Source organism: Gopherus evgoodei, chromosome 2 (genome assembly GCF_007399415.2).
Source record: "Gopherus evgoodei ecotype Sinaloan lineage chromosome 2, rGopEvg1_v1.p, whole genome shotgun sequence".
NCBI lineage: Eukaryota > Metazoa > Chordata > Testudines > Testudinidae > Gopherus > Gopherus evgoodei.
This window is the reverse complement of record NC_044323.1, coordinates 289,506,577-289,524,326: the sequence shown is the minus strand read 5'-3', so window position 1 is coordinate 289,524,326 and position 17,750 is coordinate 289,506,577. Positions and strand designations below refer to the sequence as shown.

General features: G+C 47.2%; 1 protein-coding gene across 2 annotated transcripts in view; it reads left to right on the top strand.

The window, feature by feature from the left end:
* Positions 1-1,299: 1,299 nt before the first annotated feature.
* Positions 1,300-17,750, top strand: part of PTP4A3 (protein tyrosine phosphatase 4A3) — a 166,106-nt gene continuing 149,655 nt past the window's right edge. The window contains exons 1-2 of one of the 2 annotated variants that reach the window (XM_030553881.1): positions 1,300-1,377; positions 10,847-10,959. The gene's annotated coding sequence lies outside the window, so the exon portion shown is untranslated. The remainder of the gene's footprint in view (positions 1,378-10,846; positions 10,960-17,750) is intronic. The other variant, XM_030553882.1, reaches the window with a different exon arrangement.

The window sequence follows — 17,750 nt, the reverse complement described above, 5'->3', positions numbered from 1 at the left end:
GTTGCTTTTTTAACTGCTGTTTCACATTGGGCAAGTAACTTGGTTGAGATTCCTGAGCCATCTTCCTCAATGGATCCTGCAAGTTCCAAGTTCTTGGTGCATTTGTAGAGATATCTGCCTGTTTTGGGAAATACTTGTGTGACGTTACGCTGTACAAGTTACATTTCATTTTCCAACGTGCTGTGCCATTTAACCCCATCTGGGATTTCTCTCGGTTTCACTGGCTTCTTCCTCCAGAGTCATTGAATTAACAGTATCAGAGGGTAGCCGTGTTAGTCTGGATCTGTAAAAGCAGCAAAGAATCCTGTGGCACCTTATAGACTAACAGACGTTTTGGAGCATGAGCTTTCGTGGGTGAATACCCACTTCCTCAGATGCATGTCTGCATGCATCTGAGGAAGTGGGTATTCACCCACGAAAGCTCATGCTCCAAAACGTCTGTTAGTCTATAAGGTGCCACAGGATTCTTTGCTGCTTTTATTGAATTAACAGGTTAAGATGTGAGTTAACCATTCTCCTATAGTGCAAAGAATCAAGACTACTCATTGTCTGTGTCACTAGCCCTATAGTGCTAACAGCTAAAGAAAATGCTCCTTGAACTCGGGGGCGGGGGGGCAAAGGCGACACGTGTAAAAATCATGACTGTCGGCAACAGCTAGAGTGACCAGATAGCAGATGTGAAAAATCGGGACGGGGGTGGCGGTTAATATATGCCAATATAAGAAAAAGCCCCAAATATTACGACTGTCCCTATAGATACAGGACATCTGGTCACCCCAGCAACAGCAGAACTAACCACTGGAAGTTGGGGCCATCTTGCAGTTATACTAGCCCCCCCCATTCTTTGCCCCCTCCTCTGCTCTTACCCCCCCCTGCTCCTCATCTCCTTCTCTCACCCCTCCCCCTTCCTTCCCCTCTTGCCCCCAACAGCTCTTCTCCTCCCCTCCCCTCTGGCCCCTCCCCTTTTCCTCTGGCCCCTCCCTTCCCCTATCTTTTACCCCTCCCCTGTCTCTCCCCCCCCCCGTGACCCCTCTAACTTCTCCAGTCGCCTCCCCCCTCCTTCACCCCCTCAGCCCCGTTAGAGCGTCACAGCCCTTCGGGCATCTCCCATTGGCTCCGCCGGCACCCACGTGACACCATTTGTAAAGCGGGGGGAAGCGCTTGACCAGGCGCCTCCGAACGCCAGGGAACGGAACGGGGCGGGGCGGGGCGGGGCGGGGCGAGGCGACGAGCGTGCCTGCGTGCGTACGAGCGAGCCGAGGGTGTCTCGTGCGCGGGCGAGCCCAGAGCCAGCGCGTGCGGCGCGCGACGGCGGGCGGCGGGAGTGCGCGAGCCGCTGCGCCCGTGCGGGGGGTGGGGTCCGTGCGCGGGAGGCAGGTGAGTGTGCGGGGCGCGGCGGGGGCAGCCCGCGGGCGTGCGGGGCGGTGCCAGCTCCAGCCGCAGCAATGGGAAGGTGCGGGGCGTGTGTGACCGTGAGCTCCCGCGGCTCGGGAGGACCCCCTGTGTGGGGCACGCTGGAGATGAGCCCGGCCCCGTGCGTGCGGGTCACTGGGGCTGGGGCCCAGGGTGGGGGGTGCTGGGGATGAGCCTGCCCCCTTCCACACACTCCCCGCCTCCGGGCTGCCCTGGAGGGTGGCACGTGTCCCATGCACAGGATGCTCTGGAGTTGGGGAGACCGCACTCCCGTGCATAGGGGACTGTAGCTGGGTGCATCTCCTGCAGATGGGGGTGCCCGCTGTACACGATGTCCTGGAGCTGGCCGAATGCTCCATCTTCTTACTGCATCCTTAGGTGGTAGAGATTGTGCCTTACAGTCTGGAGGAGGGTGCTGATGGGGTTAAGTCCCCTGGGTAGGATGTCCCAGTATTTGGTTGGGAGAAGAGCATCCTCGTGCTGAACATTTTTGCATTTGGAGAAAGTCAGTGAGGGTACAGCCATACAAACTACGATGCCTAGTGACACTTTCAACAAACAAAGCATAAAAATAAATGGTCAGTGTTCAGAATGAGGAGAGGTAAATAGCAGAGCACCCCAGGGCTCTGTACTGGGATTACTGCTCTTTAGCATATTCATAGATGATCTTGAAAAAGGAGCAAACAGAGAGGTGGCAATGTTTGCAGACAATATGAAATTACTCAAGATAGTTAAGTCCAAAAGCTGACTGCAAAGAGTTACAAAAAGATCTCGCAAAACTGGGCAACAAAATGGCAGATGAAATTCAGTGCTGATAAGTGCAAATTAATGCACATTAGAAAACATCATCTCAACTATACGTACAAAATTATGGAGTCTAAATTAGCTGTTGCCACTCAAGAAAAAGATCTTGAAGTCATCATAGTTCTCAAAACACATCTACTCAGTGCACAGTGGTAGACAAAAAAAACTAACAGAACATTAGGAACCATTAGGAAGGAGATAAAAAGACAGAAAATGTCATCATGCCACTATATAAATCGATAGTATGCCCACACCTTGAACACTCTGCAATTCTGGTCGCTCTATCTTAAAAAAAGAATTGGAAAACGTACAGAGAAGGGCAACAAAAATTATTAGGGGTATGGAATAGCTTCCACATGAGGAGAGACTAAAAAGGTTGGGACCATGTTTCTTAAAAAAGAGACGACTCGGGGGATATTGAGGTCTGTAAAATCACGAATGGACTGGAGAAAGTGACTAAGGAATGTTATTTACCTGTTTACGTAACACAAGAACCAGCGATCCCCTGACAAAATTAATAGGCAGCAGGTTTAAAACAAACAAAAGGAAGTAATTCTTCATACAACGCACAGTCAACCTGTAGAAGTTATTGCTAGGGGATGTTGTGAAGGCTAAAAGTATAACTGAGTTTAAAATAAAGAATAAGGTAAATTCAGGGAGGAAAGGCCCATGAATGGCTATTAGCCAAGATGGTCAGGGATGCAGTTCCATGTTCTGGATTGTCCCTAAATCTCTAATTGCCAGATGGTGGGACTGGATGACAGCAGAGGGATCACTCAGTAATTGCCCTGACTGTTCATTCCCTTTGAAACATCTGACATTGGCCACTGTAGGAAGACAGGATACTGGGCTAGATGGTCTGACCTAATATGTCTGTTCTCATGTTCTTATGAGTGTATATGTAGTGATATACATTGTTGCAATGAGCATGAGGACTGAGATCTGAAGAAGCAGAAGTAATAGGTGCTGCATGGCAAAAGTGATAGTGGCCACACAGAACTGGCATGGTTTTAGATACTTGAGTAGATATGATTGCCTTTTTCCTTGACGTTCGTTTCAGCTTTAAGTAAATAAAAACTGTGTTGGTGAAAGTCCTCAGCATCTCTCAGTTGCCACTCAATTACAGTTATGAAAATGTGTGTTTAAATGATTAGACTCATAATATTTCTTTGGCCAGGTATGCACTTCAAACTTACATTGGTATAACTACATCACTGAGGGGTAGGAAAAATCCAGGAGAGCTTCTGCCGTCGACATAGATACTGCCTCTCGCAGAGGTGGATTAACTACACTAGCGGGAGAAGCTCTCCTGTCGGTGTAGTAGCATCTTCACTAAAGGCTGCTTCGCTGTATGTGTAGACAGCCTGAGAGGGAAACTGAAAGCTTATGTGTTTAATTCAAATTATTGCAGACTATTTGTATTGGATAATCTAAATCTGAACCTGGAAAATGGCAGAGGGCTATGGTCTAGTGGGTGGGTTCTGGGCTGAAATCAGGAGTCCTGAGTTCTGTTCAGTTCTTTGAGGGCAGTGACTGTGTCTTGTGGAATGTGCATGCACACGTGTAGTGTCTTGCACAATAGGGCTCATGGGGCAGTGATCTCATTTGAGCCCTCTAGGCCAGGGATGGCCAACCTGAGCCTTTTAAGAAGCCACAGTAATACGTCAGCAGCTGTACATTGCCAGAGAACCACAATAATACGTCAGCAGCTTCTCTGCTCCCAGTGTCTCTCACTCACCGGCAGCCCCGATCAGCACCTTCCCCTCCCTTCCCGCAGCTCGTGATCGGCTGTTTCGTGGTGTGTAGGAGGCTGGGGTGAGGGGAGGAGGAAGGACATGGCAGGCTCAGAGGAGGGGGTAGAGTGGGGGGCAGGATCTGGCAGAGGCAGGGATTGAGCAGTGAGCACCCCTGGCACATTGGAAAGTTGGCATCTGTAGCTCCAGCCTCGGAGTCGATGCCTATACAAGGAGCCGCGTATGAACTTCTGAAGAGCTGCAGGTGGCTCTGGAGCCCCTGGTTGGCCACCCCTGGACTAGGCATTAGTGTGATATCATTAATAAAAAACAACTCCTTCTTCATGTAACCGTCATTTTGGGGCTTAGATTAAAAAAAATTAGTGTTCAGCCGGACAGACCCTTTTGAGACGTTAGCTCTGGATGCTGGTGTCTTATTCCAAAATGTGTGTGGTGTACATCTTGTACAACCAGAATTACTAATCCCAGCAATTAGTCTAAATCTTGGGTTTTATGTTACTGCCAGCTTCTAACTAATTCAATTATAACTTTATCTGCCCACTCAGAGGAACTGAGATTTAAGCCGAATGAATGGATTTTTTTGTGTGCATCCTTCTTGGCAAACTTGTTCAGCAAGAATACAAGCCTTAGGCTCTGTCCCCGCTACAGATGTCTGCTAGCACAGCTGTGACGGTCAGGGGTGTGAGCTTGAAGAGGGGTGATCCCTGACTGGCATAGCTGTGCCAGCAGAAGCCCTAGTGTAGTGGCTAGTATAGCCCTATTGGGATATATGTGCAGTTACTGATTGCCATGGAAAGAAACAAACCACAAGTCAATGGAAGTTGATACCTTGTGTATATAACGAACTCATTTCATAAGATCCCTTACTTTGCACCACACTGGATTTAAAGGCACCCTGCTTTGTGTCATGTTTGTGCTATATTCTACAATGGCTGGAATTAAATTCAGAACTGGGAGATTTTACTGATTTGGGACTCTATCCTGTGTTTCACAAATGCTTAAGAAAGTTGTATTTGCCTGTTCTCCACTTTAGCATTCTTGGCAGCACCCAGCAGTACATCAAAATTGTCATTATGTTCCAGAGTTAACCAAATGGAGAGGAATGTGGTAATTCACTCTTCTGAGCTACTGTTTGAGGCAGGCTACTGGGAATTCAGGAAGGCAGCGCTGCATCAAGCTAAATTCAGTTCAAGTTAGGAAGGTTTGCTTCTCAACCGTAAGGATTAGAAATGTCATTAGAAATTAAATTTTAAATTCTGGAGCACAACTGCAGGCTAATAGGTGCTTAATCACTTGGCTTCAAACATAGGTGTCTTTCCCTGTCTTTACTCTGTGCCTGCAAAGTTAAAACTTTGTTTTCACATGCTTATTTTGTGAAATTCTCAGTTGGGACCAACTGAAATTTCACATTCTTGGTCTCAGCACAGAGGAGAGAGGTCTATTTTTTTTGTTTGTTTTATTTTGAAAGTTAAAGGGAAAGTCCCTTTAGGTATTTTACTGGCAACAATGTGTGGGTGAAACACAGCATTTCAAGACCCTTTACTCATCAGTAACTGAAACAGGTGATCAAAAAAACCTCCAGAGTAGCACTTGTTGAGGAGTTGGCCTTTGGTAGCATTGGAGGGGGAAATTTAAACACTCATAAAGAAATATGATTGAAAAATCACTTGTGGACATGGGCACCTGGCGTCTTTGAACAATTCCCAATGAAGGCCTACCTCCTTTGCTTACCAGGATGCAGGATTCCTGAGGGTGACTGCTGCTGCTCCTAGGGTAGCTTGCAGGAGGGAGAGTGTAAATGCTTCACTAGAGTGCACACAGCACAGTCATCTCAATGATGCAAATGTTGATCCTTCTACAAAGCCGCACCATTTTAAAGTGATTTAGTTAAACTGGTGCAACCTCTGTGTGGACATTCTTGAATTTAAACCTTGTTTATATTGACTTAGTTTAAAGGGATCCCTTACCAAAATTCAAATTGAGTATCCACAGAGAATGGAGTTGGATGTATGTGTGTGACTTAAAAAAATACTTTTAGTTAAAGTGGTCCAACTTTGTGTAGACAGGAACTGAAGTCTGCTTTGTTCTGTTGCTGCTGCCCTCCTCCATTAATTTCCCAAGTGTACTGCTGGTATGTTAACCCAGTCTTGCAAAACAAAAAAATAAAAAAAGTCTCCAGCTAAATAAGATCAGCAGCAAAGCTGTGAACTTGTCCCACTGCCACCCTGTTCATGTTTTTGAGGTGTGATCTTCAAAACCTTGTTGTGACTATTTAAATGCTAGCATACGTGAGTGGATTCTCTTTCTCACAGGGGTTGTCTTCAGTATTATTATTTGTATTACCCTAGAGCCTGGGACCCCACTGAGCTAGGCACCGAACAAATGGTACGTCTACACTACAGGATTATTCCGATTTTACATAAAGTGGTTTTGTAAAACAGATTGTATAAAGTCAAGTGCATGCAGCCACACAAAGCACATTAATTCGGTGGTGTGCATCCATGTACCGAGGCTAGCGTCGATTTCTGGAGCGTTGCACCGTGGGTAGTTATCCCGTAGCTATCCCATAGTTCCCGCAGTAGCCCCCCCACATTGGAATTCTGGGTTGAGATCCCAGTGCATGATGGTGCAAAAACAGTGCCGTGGGTGATTCTGGGTAAATGTCGTCACTCATTCCTTCCTCCGTGAAAGCAACGTTAGACAATCATTTCACACCCTTTTTCCCTGGATTGCCCTGGCAGACCCATAGCATAGCAACCATGGAGCCCGTTTGGCCATTTATCACTGTATGTGTACTGGATGCCGCTGACAGAGGCGGTACTGCAGTGCTACACAGCAGCATTCATTTGTCTTTGCAAGGTAGCAGAGACGGTTACCAGTCGTTCTCTACCGTCTGCTGTGCCATTGTAAATTGGCGATGAGATGACGGTTATCAGTCGTTCTGTACCGTCTGCTGCTGTCATGGGTGCTCCTGGCTGACCTTCACTGAGGTCGGCCAGGGGTGCAAAGACAAAAATAGATATGTTGTATCTAAAAATAGAGTCAGTCCTGCCTAGAATATAGGACAAGTGTACTAGAGAACCAGTGTATCAGAGAACCAGAGAGCACAGCCGCTCCATGTCAGATCCTACAGAAATGATGAGCTGCATGGCATTCTAGGGGAGTGTCCCTGCAACAACCTCACCCATTGCTTCCTTCCTCCCCCAACCCTTCTGGGCTACCGTTGCAGGGTCCCCCCATTTGTGTGATGAAGTAATAAAGAATGCAGGAATAAGAAACACTGGCTTTTTAGTGAGATAAAATGAGGGGGAGGCAGCCTCCAGCTGCTATGATAGTCCAGGCAGGACATTAAAGGGTGGTGCGGAGAGGAGCACAGCATCTCGCTGCTATGATAGTCCAGGCAGTACAGAATCTTTTCTTTGGACATGAAAGGGGTATGGGGGGAGTGATGGAGTTCAGCACGCAGTTGCTATGATGAGGACGGTTACCGGCTGTTCTGTACCATCTGCCGGGAATAACCAGGAGTCATTCCTATTTTTACCCAGGTGCCCCCGGCCGACCTCACCTGAGGCCAGCCAGGAGCACTCACGGGCTGATGACGAGGACGCCTACCAGTCCTACTGCACTGTACCGTCTGCCACCAGGGAAGAGAGGGAAGAGGATGCTGCTGTTCATTGCCCCAGCACCGTGTCTACTAGCAGCATGCAGTAGACATACGGTGACATTGAAAAAAGTCAAGAAACGATTTTTTTCCCTTTTCTTTCACGGGGGGGGCGAGGGGAAGTAAATTAACGAGATATACCCTGAACCACCCCGGACAATGTGTTTGACCCTACAGGCATTGGGAGCTCAGCCAAGAATGCAAATGCTTTTCAGAGACTGCGGGGACTGTGGGATAGCTAGAGTCCTCAGTCCCCCTTCCCTTCCTCCATGAGCGTCCATTTGATTCTTTGGCTTTCCGTTATGCTTGTCACACAGCACTGTGCTGTGGACTCTGTATCGTAGCCTGGAGATTTTTTTCAAATGCTCTGGCATTTCATCTTCTGTAATGGAGCTCTGATAGGACAGATTTGTCTCCTCATATAGCGATCGGATCCAGTATCTCCTGTACGATCCATGCTGGAGCTCTTTTTGGATTTGGGACTGCATCACCACCAGTGCTGATCAGAGCTCCACGCTGGGCAAACAGGAAATGCAATTCAAAAGTTCGCGGGGCTTTTCCTGTCTACCTGGCCAGTGCATCCGAGATCAGATTGCTTTCCAGAGTGGTCACAGTGGTGCACTGTGGGATACCACGCGGAGGCCAATACCGTCGATTTGCGGCCACACTAACCCTAATCCGATATGGTAATACCGATTTCAGTGGTAACTCCTCTCATCGGGGAGGAGTACAGAAACCAGTTTAAAGAGCCTTTTATATCAATATAAAGGGCCTCATTGTGTGGACGGATGGGCCGTTAAATCAGTTTAACACTGCTAAAATCGATATAAATGCGTAGTGTAGACCAGGCCAGAAAGACTGTCCCTTCCCCAAAGAGATTACAATCTAACGGCTAGTCGACACTGGCAATGCTAAAGTGCTGCCTTGTGTGGTCGTGGCGCAGTACCGGGAGAGAGCTCTCCCAGCTCTTAAAAAATACCTACCTCCACGAGGGCCATAGCTCCCAGTGCTGGTGCACTGACTACACTGGAGCTTTAAGGCGGTGAAACTTGCTGCGCTCAGAGGGGTGTTTTTTTCACACCCTTGAGTGAGAAAGCTGCATTGCTGTAAATTGGCAGTGTAGACAGTATAAGTAAGGTCCTTCCAAATTCACAGCCATGAAAAATGTATTATGGACTGTGAAATCCCCTGTGAAATCTAGGGTATGTGTGGGAGGGGCAGGGCTAGGAGTGCCCCAGCTAGGGGGCGCTTGCTGTGTCCCGGGTTCCAAAAGTTGAGGAACTTGAGTTATAATTTGAGCACAGCCCCTAACTCACTGGTGCCTAAATTTTTTGTGTCCTCCCCACCAGTAACGGAATCGGTCCATGCCCCTCCTCCATTACTGTACAGCCTAGGCTTCCTCCACAGCAGAGCTGGGGCTGAAGGCAGAACTGGGGATGGGGGGTGAAGGGGTGGGGCTAGAGGCGGAGCTGGCTTGGAGCCAAAGAGAGAATGAGGGCAGAGCTGGGCAGAGAGTGGTGTGGAGCTGTGGCTGGGGGGCAGAGCAGGACTTGGAGCCAGAGCAGGAGGCAGAGCGGGACTGGGTGGTGCTCCCTCCCTGTCCCCTGTGGGGCATACCACAAGCCCTGCCACGCCCTCCCCCCCTCCAACATTCCTCTGTGTCCCCCTAGGGGGACGCATCTCAGAGTTTGGGGACCATTGCCCTGAGTTAGGTCCTGCCCACACTAAAAGTTGTCTGATCTTGAGTGTGATGGTTCTTTTAACTTGAGTTGGCTGGCAAGTCCGGGGTAAAGGCTAATGCTAGCCCAGGTGTTGGCAGCCTTTCAGAAGTGGTGTGCCGAGTCTTCATTTATTCACTCTAATTTAAGGTTTCGCATGCCGGTAATACATTTGAATGTTTTTAGAAGGTCTGTCTCTATAAGTCTATAAACGATTGTTGTATGTAAAATAAACAAGTTTTTAAAAATGTTTAAGAAGCTTCATTTGAAATTAAATTAAAATGCAGATCTTATCAGTTTAGTGCAGTGGTTCTTAACCTGGGGTGCATGCGCCCCCTGGTCCAGGGCCGGTGCAAGGACACTTTGTGCCCCAGGCAAAACTTCCTCCTTCCCTCCCCGCTCCCGGCCGCACATCGGTTCATTGAGAGGCAGATCCCAGGGGCCAGTCGTGCCCAGGGGTTGCTCCCCAGACCAGGTTCCCCCTTCCCTGCCCCCTGAACTCCTCTGGAGGGTGCACAGCCTCCCCCCTCCCCGGCGAGCTGCCACCGCCGCCTCTCCTGCAGCAGGCTCAGGGCCCCACGCCCTGGTGGCTCTCACTCCCGGGAGCCGCAGAACCCGAGTGCTGTGAGGGGGGAGCCGGGGGCGCGCCTGCTGCCGGTTTGGGGTCCCGGCCGCTGGCCCCACTCAGCCTCCTGCCGGCTGAGCGAACGAAACCCCAGGCCTACGGGACACTGAGCGGTGCCGGCAGCTGGGACCCCGGGCGGCAGCCACGTGCCACCTTTGGCATGCATGCCATAGGTTGCAGACTTTTGTGTGCTAGAGGAAACACAACCAGCTGCTAACGTGACTACTGTGGTGGACGCAGGCCAGCTCAGCTCGTGCTGCTAGTTCTCCAGTGCTTTCCCATAATTCCTCCTGTGTGCCCAGAAAGGACAAAGTTCTCCCACAGTTCATTGGGAGAGAAAGAGAATTCCTAGAGCAGCTCAGCTTACTGCATTACAAAGAACCCTGTGTATGCCCCCAGAAATCTTAGTGCCACTCATGAGTGAGTGCAGAGAAGTGTGGACATAGCAGCTTGAAAGCTTTTTCACAAAGTGGCTGCTCTCACTCAGGTTAGCCTAATGCGAGAGGATTACATTTAAATGTAGATAACTCAAGTGAACTCTGAACATGTACCCTCAAACAAAAGAGGGACATTGGGGTCAGATTCAATGCTAAGTGAAGCTAAAGGAAAGGCCTCCATTTACTTCAGTGGGAGGTGGTTTGGGTCCAAGTACAGAATACCTGTCTGCACACAGAGTTACGGTTCTATATTTAAATACAACTCCTGCAACAGGAGACAGCTCTCAGAAACGAGAGTAAGCCATGTTACTCTCCTGAAGACAATGCAAAAAAAAAAATCTTTACCATCTAACCAGTCACGTTTAGGGCATTGTATACGCAGATCCCAGCAACTGTTCTCAGTTACATGTGCATATTTCTTCTTTTTATTCTAGGCAATGCCACCTATTGGTGATGCCCCACGTTACCTTCTGCTATAGAATAATTACACCCGAGAGGAAGCATGAGTAAATGCAGATCTAGGAACCAGCTGGTGCTTTGAGAAAAGGTAACAGCCCTCTGATTAATCAGCCATCCACTGAGAAGATCATTGGGCCCATACCTGAGCAAGGGCTGCTAAAGGAGGTTCTTCTTGTTGCACCCCAGCAAACACAATAAATTCAATTCAATTGCTTAGTCATATTTTGTTACTTCCACAACGTTTATAAATGTCACAGGAACATGGCTGTTAATTAGGTAATGTAACAGCTCCCAAGAAACACTCATTGATTTCTAAGTAATTCTTATACAGCGTAAACAAAAAATTCTTTTTTATTGTTGTATGTTCTAGTAGTTAAAAACTGCTAGGTTGCTTCCAGCAAGAAAGGTAATCAATAATAGCAGCAATGAGGTTTGACTACAGAGCTCGTTATAAGTTAAGTGTTTTAAAAAACAATTGAGTGCAGGGGGGAACCCTGGTTAAGAATTGGGCGTTAAGTCAGATTCCTCGTGTTTAACCATGTTCTAACACCTTAAGGCTGTGTGTTCTTAAGTCAAATCTGAGTGAAAACAAGGCAGTTTTGTCGTTACCAGATCGAGTTAGACTGTGAAGACCCTAGGTTTTACTTTGGACTTGCTAACTTGTGTGAAAACTGCAAACTGCTTTCTCTTCACTAGAATGCACCTCTCTTTTTAAGGACTTGCCTACCCCAACAATTAGCCCATAGCAATCCCGGGCTAGCCTGTTGCTGTCTATTTGTCCCTGTGCACCTTGCTGACGTGCATTAACAGCTTGTTAGAACGCTTTGCTCTGATCCTCTTCTTTGAAAGGGGACTAGCTCACAGTGCATTAATGAACTGTTAACACGCATTAGCAGGGTATGTGCAGTTACACCACAGCAAGCTAGTGTAGGGTAAATTCACACCCCAAATTACTATGGTCTGTGGTTCCGGTAGACAAGCCCTATGCTTTCTTTTGTCACTTTCTTTCCCAACCAGTTCCGTGGGGGACAAAGTAGGTGGCATCTCTTTTTTCCTTCCCCTTCCTTTTGCTGCTGCTTCCTCTATGCTCTGTTGTGCTCCCCTTGTTGAATTCTCCTTCTTACCTCTTTCCCTAAAAAGAACTGCAACATCAGCAGTTTGCAAACCTCGAGGGGGAAGGCCAGTGAGCTCTTACTGTCCTCAGAAACACAGTGATGACCTTAACTAGCTCAAGGATCTGAGTAGTGTCAGAGCACATTGTCCTTCCTTGCCCTGTGAACATGCTCATTTTCTGCCCCACATTGGAACACGGAACCCTGCTGCATTCAATTCTAGATTCTGGCAGAGTCTAAAGGTGTTATTCCCCTGGAATTGCTGGGACAAGGAAGATGAAGTCCTACGTAGGGCAGGAACAATAGGCCCTTGGTCAGAAAAATGAGGAGGCTGGCTAAACGGAAATTAAAAAGAACAATCAACAGTAAAATGCCTGCAAACTGCATGGAGATTATTTAAAAACACTATAATAGAGGCTAGAGTAAATGAGGATTTAAAAAAAAAATGCCACCATGGCTGAACAGCAGAGTAAAAGAGGCAATTAGAGGCAAAAAGGCATGTTTTAAAAATTGGAAGTCAAGTCTTCCTGAGAAGAATAGAAAGGAACATAAACTCTGGCAAGTCAAGTGTAATAAGGCACGTGAAAAAAAGAATCTGAAAAGCAGCTAGCAAAAGACACACAAACCAATGGCAAAAGAATTAAGTACATCAGAAGCAGGAAGCCTGACAAACAGTGAGTAGGACCACTGGACGATCGAGGTGCTAAAGGAACGTTCAAGACAGACAAGGCCATTGTGGAGAATCTAAATGAATTCTTTGCATCGGTCTTCATTACAGAGGGTGCGAGGGAGATTCCCGCAACGGAGCCATTCTTATGTGACAAATCTGAAGAATTGTTCCAGAGTGAGGTGTCAATAAGAGGAGGTTTTGAAAGAAATTGATAAATTATTAAGCTGTAATAAGTCAGCAGGACCATATAGTAGTCTCCTAAGAGTTCTAAAGGAACTCAGATATGAATTTACAGAACTACTAACTGTAGTATGTATCCTGTCACTTAAATCAGTCTCTGTACCAGATGACAGGAGGGTAGCTAATATGATATAGATTTAAAAAAAAAAAAGGGCTCCAGAGGTGATCATGGCAATTACAGGCTTGGTAAACCTAACTTTAGTATCAGGCAAATTGGCTGAAACTATAGTAAAGAACAGAATTACCAGACACATAGATGAACACAGCATATTGGGGAAGAGTCAACACAGCTTTTGCCAAGGGAAGTCATGCCTCACCAATCTATTAGAATTTACTGATGGTGTCAACAATGGATATAATGTACTTGGACTTTCAGAAAGCCTTTGAGAAGATCTCACACCAAAGAGGGCATAAAAAGGAGACTGCTAATAAAATTTGCAGATGACACAAAGTTAGGAGGTATTACCAATATGAAGGAGGACTGGAATATCATGCAAGGAGATATGGAGGACCTTGAAAACTGGAGTAATAGAAGTGGGATGAAATTTAGTAGTGCAAATTGCAAGGTCATGCACTTAGAGACTATCAACAAATTTTTTTGCCATAAGCTGGGGATGTATCAGTTGGAAGCGACAGAGGAGGAGAAAAACTTGGGTTTGTTGGTGAATTACAAGATGATTATGAGCTGCCAATGTGATGAGGCCATGAAAAAGGCTTATACGCTCCCAGGATGCATCAGGCGAGGTATTTCCTGTAGAGATAGGGAAGTGTTATTGCCATTATACAAGGCACTGGAGAGACCTTATCTGGAACACTGTATGCGGTTCTGGTCTCCCATGTTTAAGAAAAATGAATTCAAACTGGAGCAGGTGCAGAGAAGGGCTACTAGGATGATCAGAGGAATGGAAAACCTGCCTTATGAGACGAGACTAAATGAGCTTGGCTTGTTTAGCCTAACCAAAAGAAGGTCGAGGGGAGATATGATTGCTTTCTATAAGTACATCACAGGGATAAGTACCAGTGAGGGAGAGGAGGTATTTAAGTAAAGTGCCAATGTGGACATAAGAACAAATGGATGTAAACTGGCCATCAACAAGTTCAGGCTTGAAATTAGACAAAGTTTTCTTACCATCAGAGGAGTGAAGTTCCAGAACATCTTTCAGAGTGGAGCAGTGGGGTTAGAAACCTAACTGGCTTCAAAACTGAGCTTGATAAGTTTATGGAGGGTATGGTATGACAAGATTGCCTACAGTGGCACGTAGCCAATCTGCAACTGCTAGTAGCAAAAATTCAGAATGGCCAGAGATGATGCACTAGATGGGGAGGGCTCTGAGTTACTACAGAGAATTCTTTCACAGGTCTTGCTGGCAGGTCTTGCTGGCATGTTCAGAGTTCAGCTGATTGCCATATTTGGGGTTGGTAAGGAATCTCCCCCGGGTCAGATTGGCAGAGACCTTGGCGGGTTTTCGCTTTTCTCTGCACCATGGGACATGGGCTACTTGCAGATTTAAACCAGAAAAAATGGTGGTGTCTCTGTAATTTGAAGTCTTTAAATCATGATTTGAGGACATCAGTAACTCAGCCAGAGATTGGGGTTTATTACACAAGGAGGTGGGTGAGTTTCTGTGGCCTGCGATGTGCAGGAGGTCACAATGGTCCTTTCTGGCCTTAAAGTCTCTGAGTCTGAGGTCACTGCCATCATTTATCAGTTACTGCTTAAAAGATAGGAAACAAAAGATAGGAGTAAATGGGAAATTTTCACAATGGAATGTGGTAAATAGTTGGGTCCCTTAAGGATCTGTATCGGGACCTGTGTGGTTCAGCATATCCATAGGTGATCTGGAAAAAAGGGGTAAACAGTTAAGAAGCAAAGTTTGCAGATGATACAAAATTATTCAGAATAATTAGATCCTAAAAATTGCAAAGAATTACAAAGGGATCTCACTAAGTTGGGTTAAATTAGCTGTTACCACTCAAGAAAGAGATCTTGGAGTCCTGTGGATAGTTCTCTGAAAACATACTCTCAATGTGCAGCGGCAGTCAAAAAAACCCCGAGTAGAATGTTAAGAGCCACTAGGAAGGGGAGAGATAAGACAGAAAATAGCACAGTGTCTCTCTATAAATTCATGGAAAGCACACACCTTGAATACTGCGTGCAGATCTGGTCACCCCATGTCAAAAAAGATACCTTGGAATTGGAAACGGTACAGAGAAGAGCAACAAAAATGATTAGGGGTAGGCACTGCTTCCACATGAGGAGTGGTTAAAAAGACTGGGTCTTTGTCTATGGGTATGTTTACACTACATAATTAGGTCAAATTTATAGAAGTCAATTTTTTAGAAATCAATTTTATACACTTGATTGTGTGTGTCCCCACTTAAGACCATTAACTCGGCGAAGTGCATCCACAGTACCGAGGCTAGTGTTGACTTCTGGAGTGTTGCATTGTGGGTAACTCTCCTACAGTCTGCGCTGCCCATTGGAATTCTGGGTTGAGCTCCCAGTGCCTGATAGGGCAAAGACATTGTTGCTGGCGGTTCTTGGTAAATGTCAGCCTCCCCGCCCGCAACAGCAATAAATCATTTCTCGCCTTTTTTCCTGGGTTACCCGTGCAGACAACATACCACAGCAAGCATGGAGCCCGCTCAGCTCACCATCACTGTATGTCTCCTGACTGCAGGCAGACATGGGACTGCATTGCTACATAGCAGCAGCTCATTGCCTTTTGGCCGCAGACGGTGCATTATGATTGGTTGCCATCGTCGTCATCTCCTGGGTGCTCTTTTAGCTGACCTCGGTGAGGTTGGTTAGGCGTGCCTGGGCAGATGTGTGTGCTCCTGGCTGGCCTGGGTGAGGTTGGCTGGAAGCGCCTGGACATAAATGGGAGATGACGATGGCCAGCAGTTGTACTGCACCATCTTCTGGCAAGCAGCCAGGAGACAACTGTGGCTAGAAGTCATACTGCACCGTCTGCTGCCAGCCTAAGATGTATCAGAGAGATGGAGTGGACAAAGTAATAAAGAGACCAGATTTGTTTTGTATTCATTTGCGCCCCCTCCCCTCCTTGAATAGTGGGGGCAGAATAGCTCAGTGGTTTGAGCATTGGTCTGCTAAACCCAGAGTTGTGAGTTCAATCCTTGAGGGGGCCATTCTGTGTGACAACTCTGTAAGCCATGTCATCGCTTGCCCCTCCCTCCATCAGAGCAACAGCAGACAATCGTTTGCACCTTTTTTCAGGGCAGACACCATAGCATGGCAAGCATGGAGCCCGCTCAGACACCACCACAATTATGAGCACTGTAAACACCATGCGTATTATCCTACAGTATATGCAGAACCAGAACCTGCAAAAGCAGGCGATTAGGCGATGGCAGCACGGTGATGAGGACATGGACACAGACTTCTCTCAAAGCCCCGGCAATGTGGACATCATGATGTTAATGGGGCAGGTGCATGCCGTGGAACGCTGATTTTGGGCCCAGGAAACAAGCACAGACTGGTGAGACCTCATAGTGTTGCATGTCTGGGACAATTCCCAGTGGCTGCAAAACTTTCGCTTGTGTAAGGGCACTTTCATGGAACTTTCTGACTTGCTTTCCCCTGCCCTGAAGCACAAGAATACCAAGATGAGAGCAGCCCTCCCAGTTGAGAAGCGAGTGGCGATAGCCCTGTGGAAACTTGCAACGCCAGACAGCTACCGGTAAGTCGGGCATCAATTTGGAGTGGGCAAATCTACTGTGGGGGCTGCTGTGATCCAAGTAGCCAACACAGTCAAAGACCTGCTGATTTCAGGGATAGTGACTCTGGGAAATGTGCAGGTGGACTCCAGGTCAGGGGTGAGAAACAGTTCCTGGCTGTCAGGGAAAGCAGTTTATCAGCTCACAGCAAGGAAGCTATCTTCAACTTCCTCCTCCTCATCATCTTCTTCCTCCCCCAAACCCAGATCCCTGTTGTGTGCTACTCTGTTGACGGAGTCAAAGCACAGGGATGGGGTAGTTGTAGGGTCACCCCCTAGAATGTCATGCAGCTCATCATAAAAGCAGCATGTCTGGGGCTCTGACCCGGAGTGGCCATTTGCCTCTCTGGTTTTTTGGTAGGCTTGCCTCACTCCTTAAGTTTCACGTGGCATTGCTGTGGGTCCCTGTTATAGCCTCTGTCCTTCCTGCCCTTTGAGATTTTTTTCAAATGTTTGGGCATTTTGTCTTTTGGAACTGAGTTCTGATAGCATGGATTCGTCTCCCCATACAGCGATCAGATCCCGTACCTCCCGTTCGGTCCATGCTGGAGCGCTTTTGCGATTCTGGGACTCCATCACAGTCACCTCTGCTGATGAGAGCTGCACTCACCCGCAAATCGCCACAATGGCTAAACAGGAAATGAGATTCAAAAGTTCGCAGGCCGTTTCCTGTCTACCTGGCCAGTGCATCAAAGTTTAGAGTGCTATCCAGAGTGATCACAATGGAGCACTCTGGGATAGCTCCCGGAGGCCAATACTGTCACATTGCGACCACGCTACCCCAAATTCGACCCAGCAAGGTCGATTTCAGCGCTAATCCCTTCGTCGGGGGAGGAGTACCAAAATCAATTTTAACAACCCTTTAAGTCGAAAATAATGGCTTCATTTTGTGGATGGGTGCAGGGTTAAATCAGTCTAATGCTGCTAAATTTGACCTGAACTCGTAGTGTGGACCAGGGCTAAAGTACAGAATTACTTCGGTATAACTACTTTGCTCAGGGATCTCAATAATCCACACCTCTGAGTGACCATAGTTATACTGACTTCTGTGCTGGTGTAGACAGCGCTATGTCAGCGGGATGGTTTTTTAACTGAACTGACGGGAGACACTCTCTGCCAT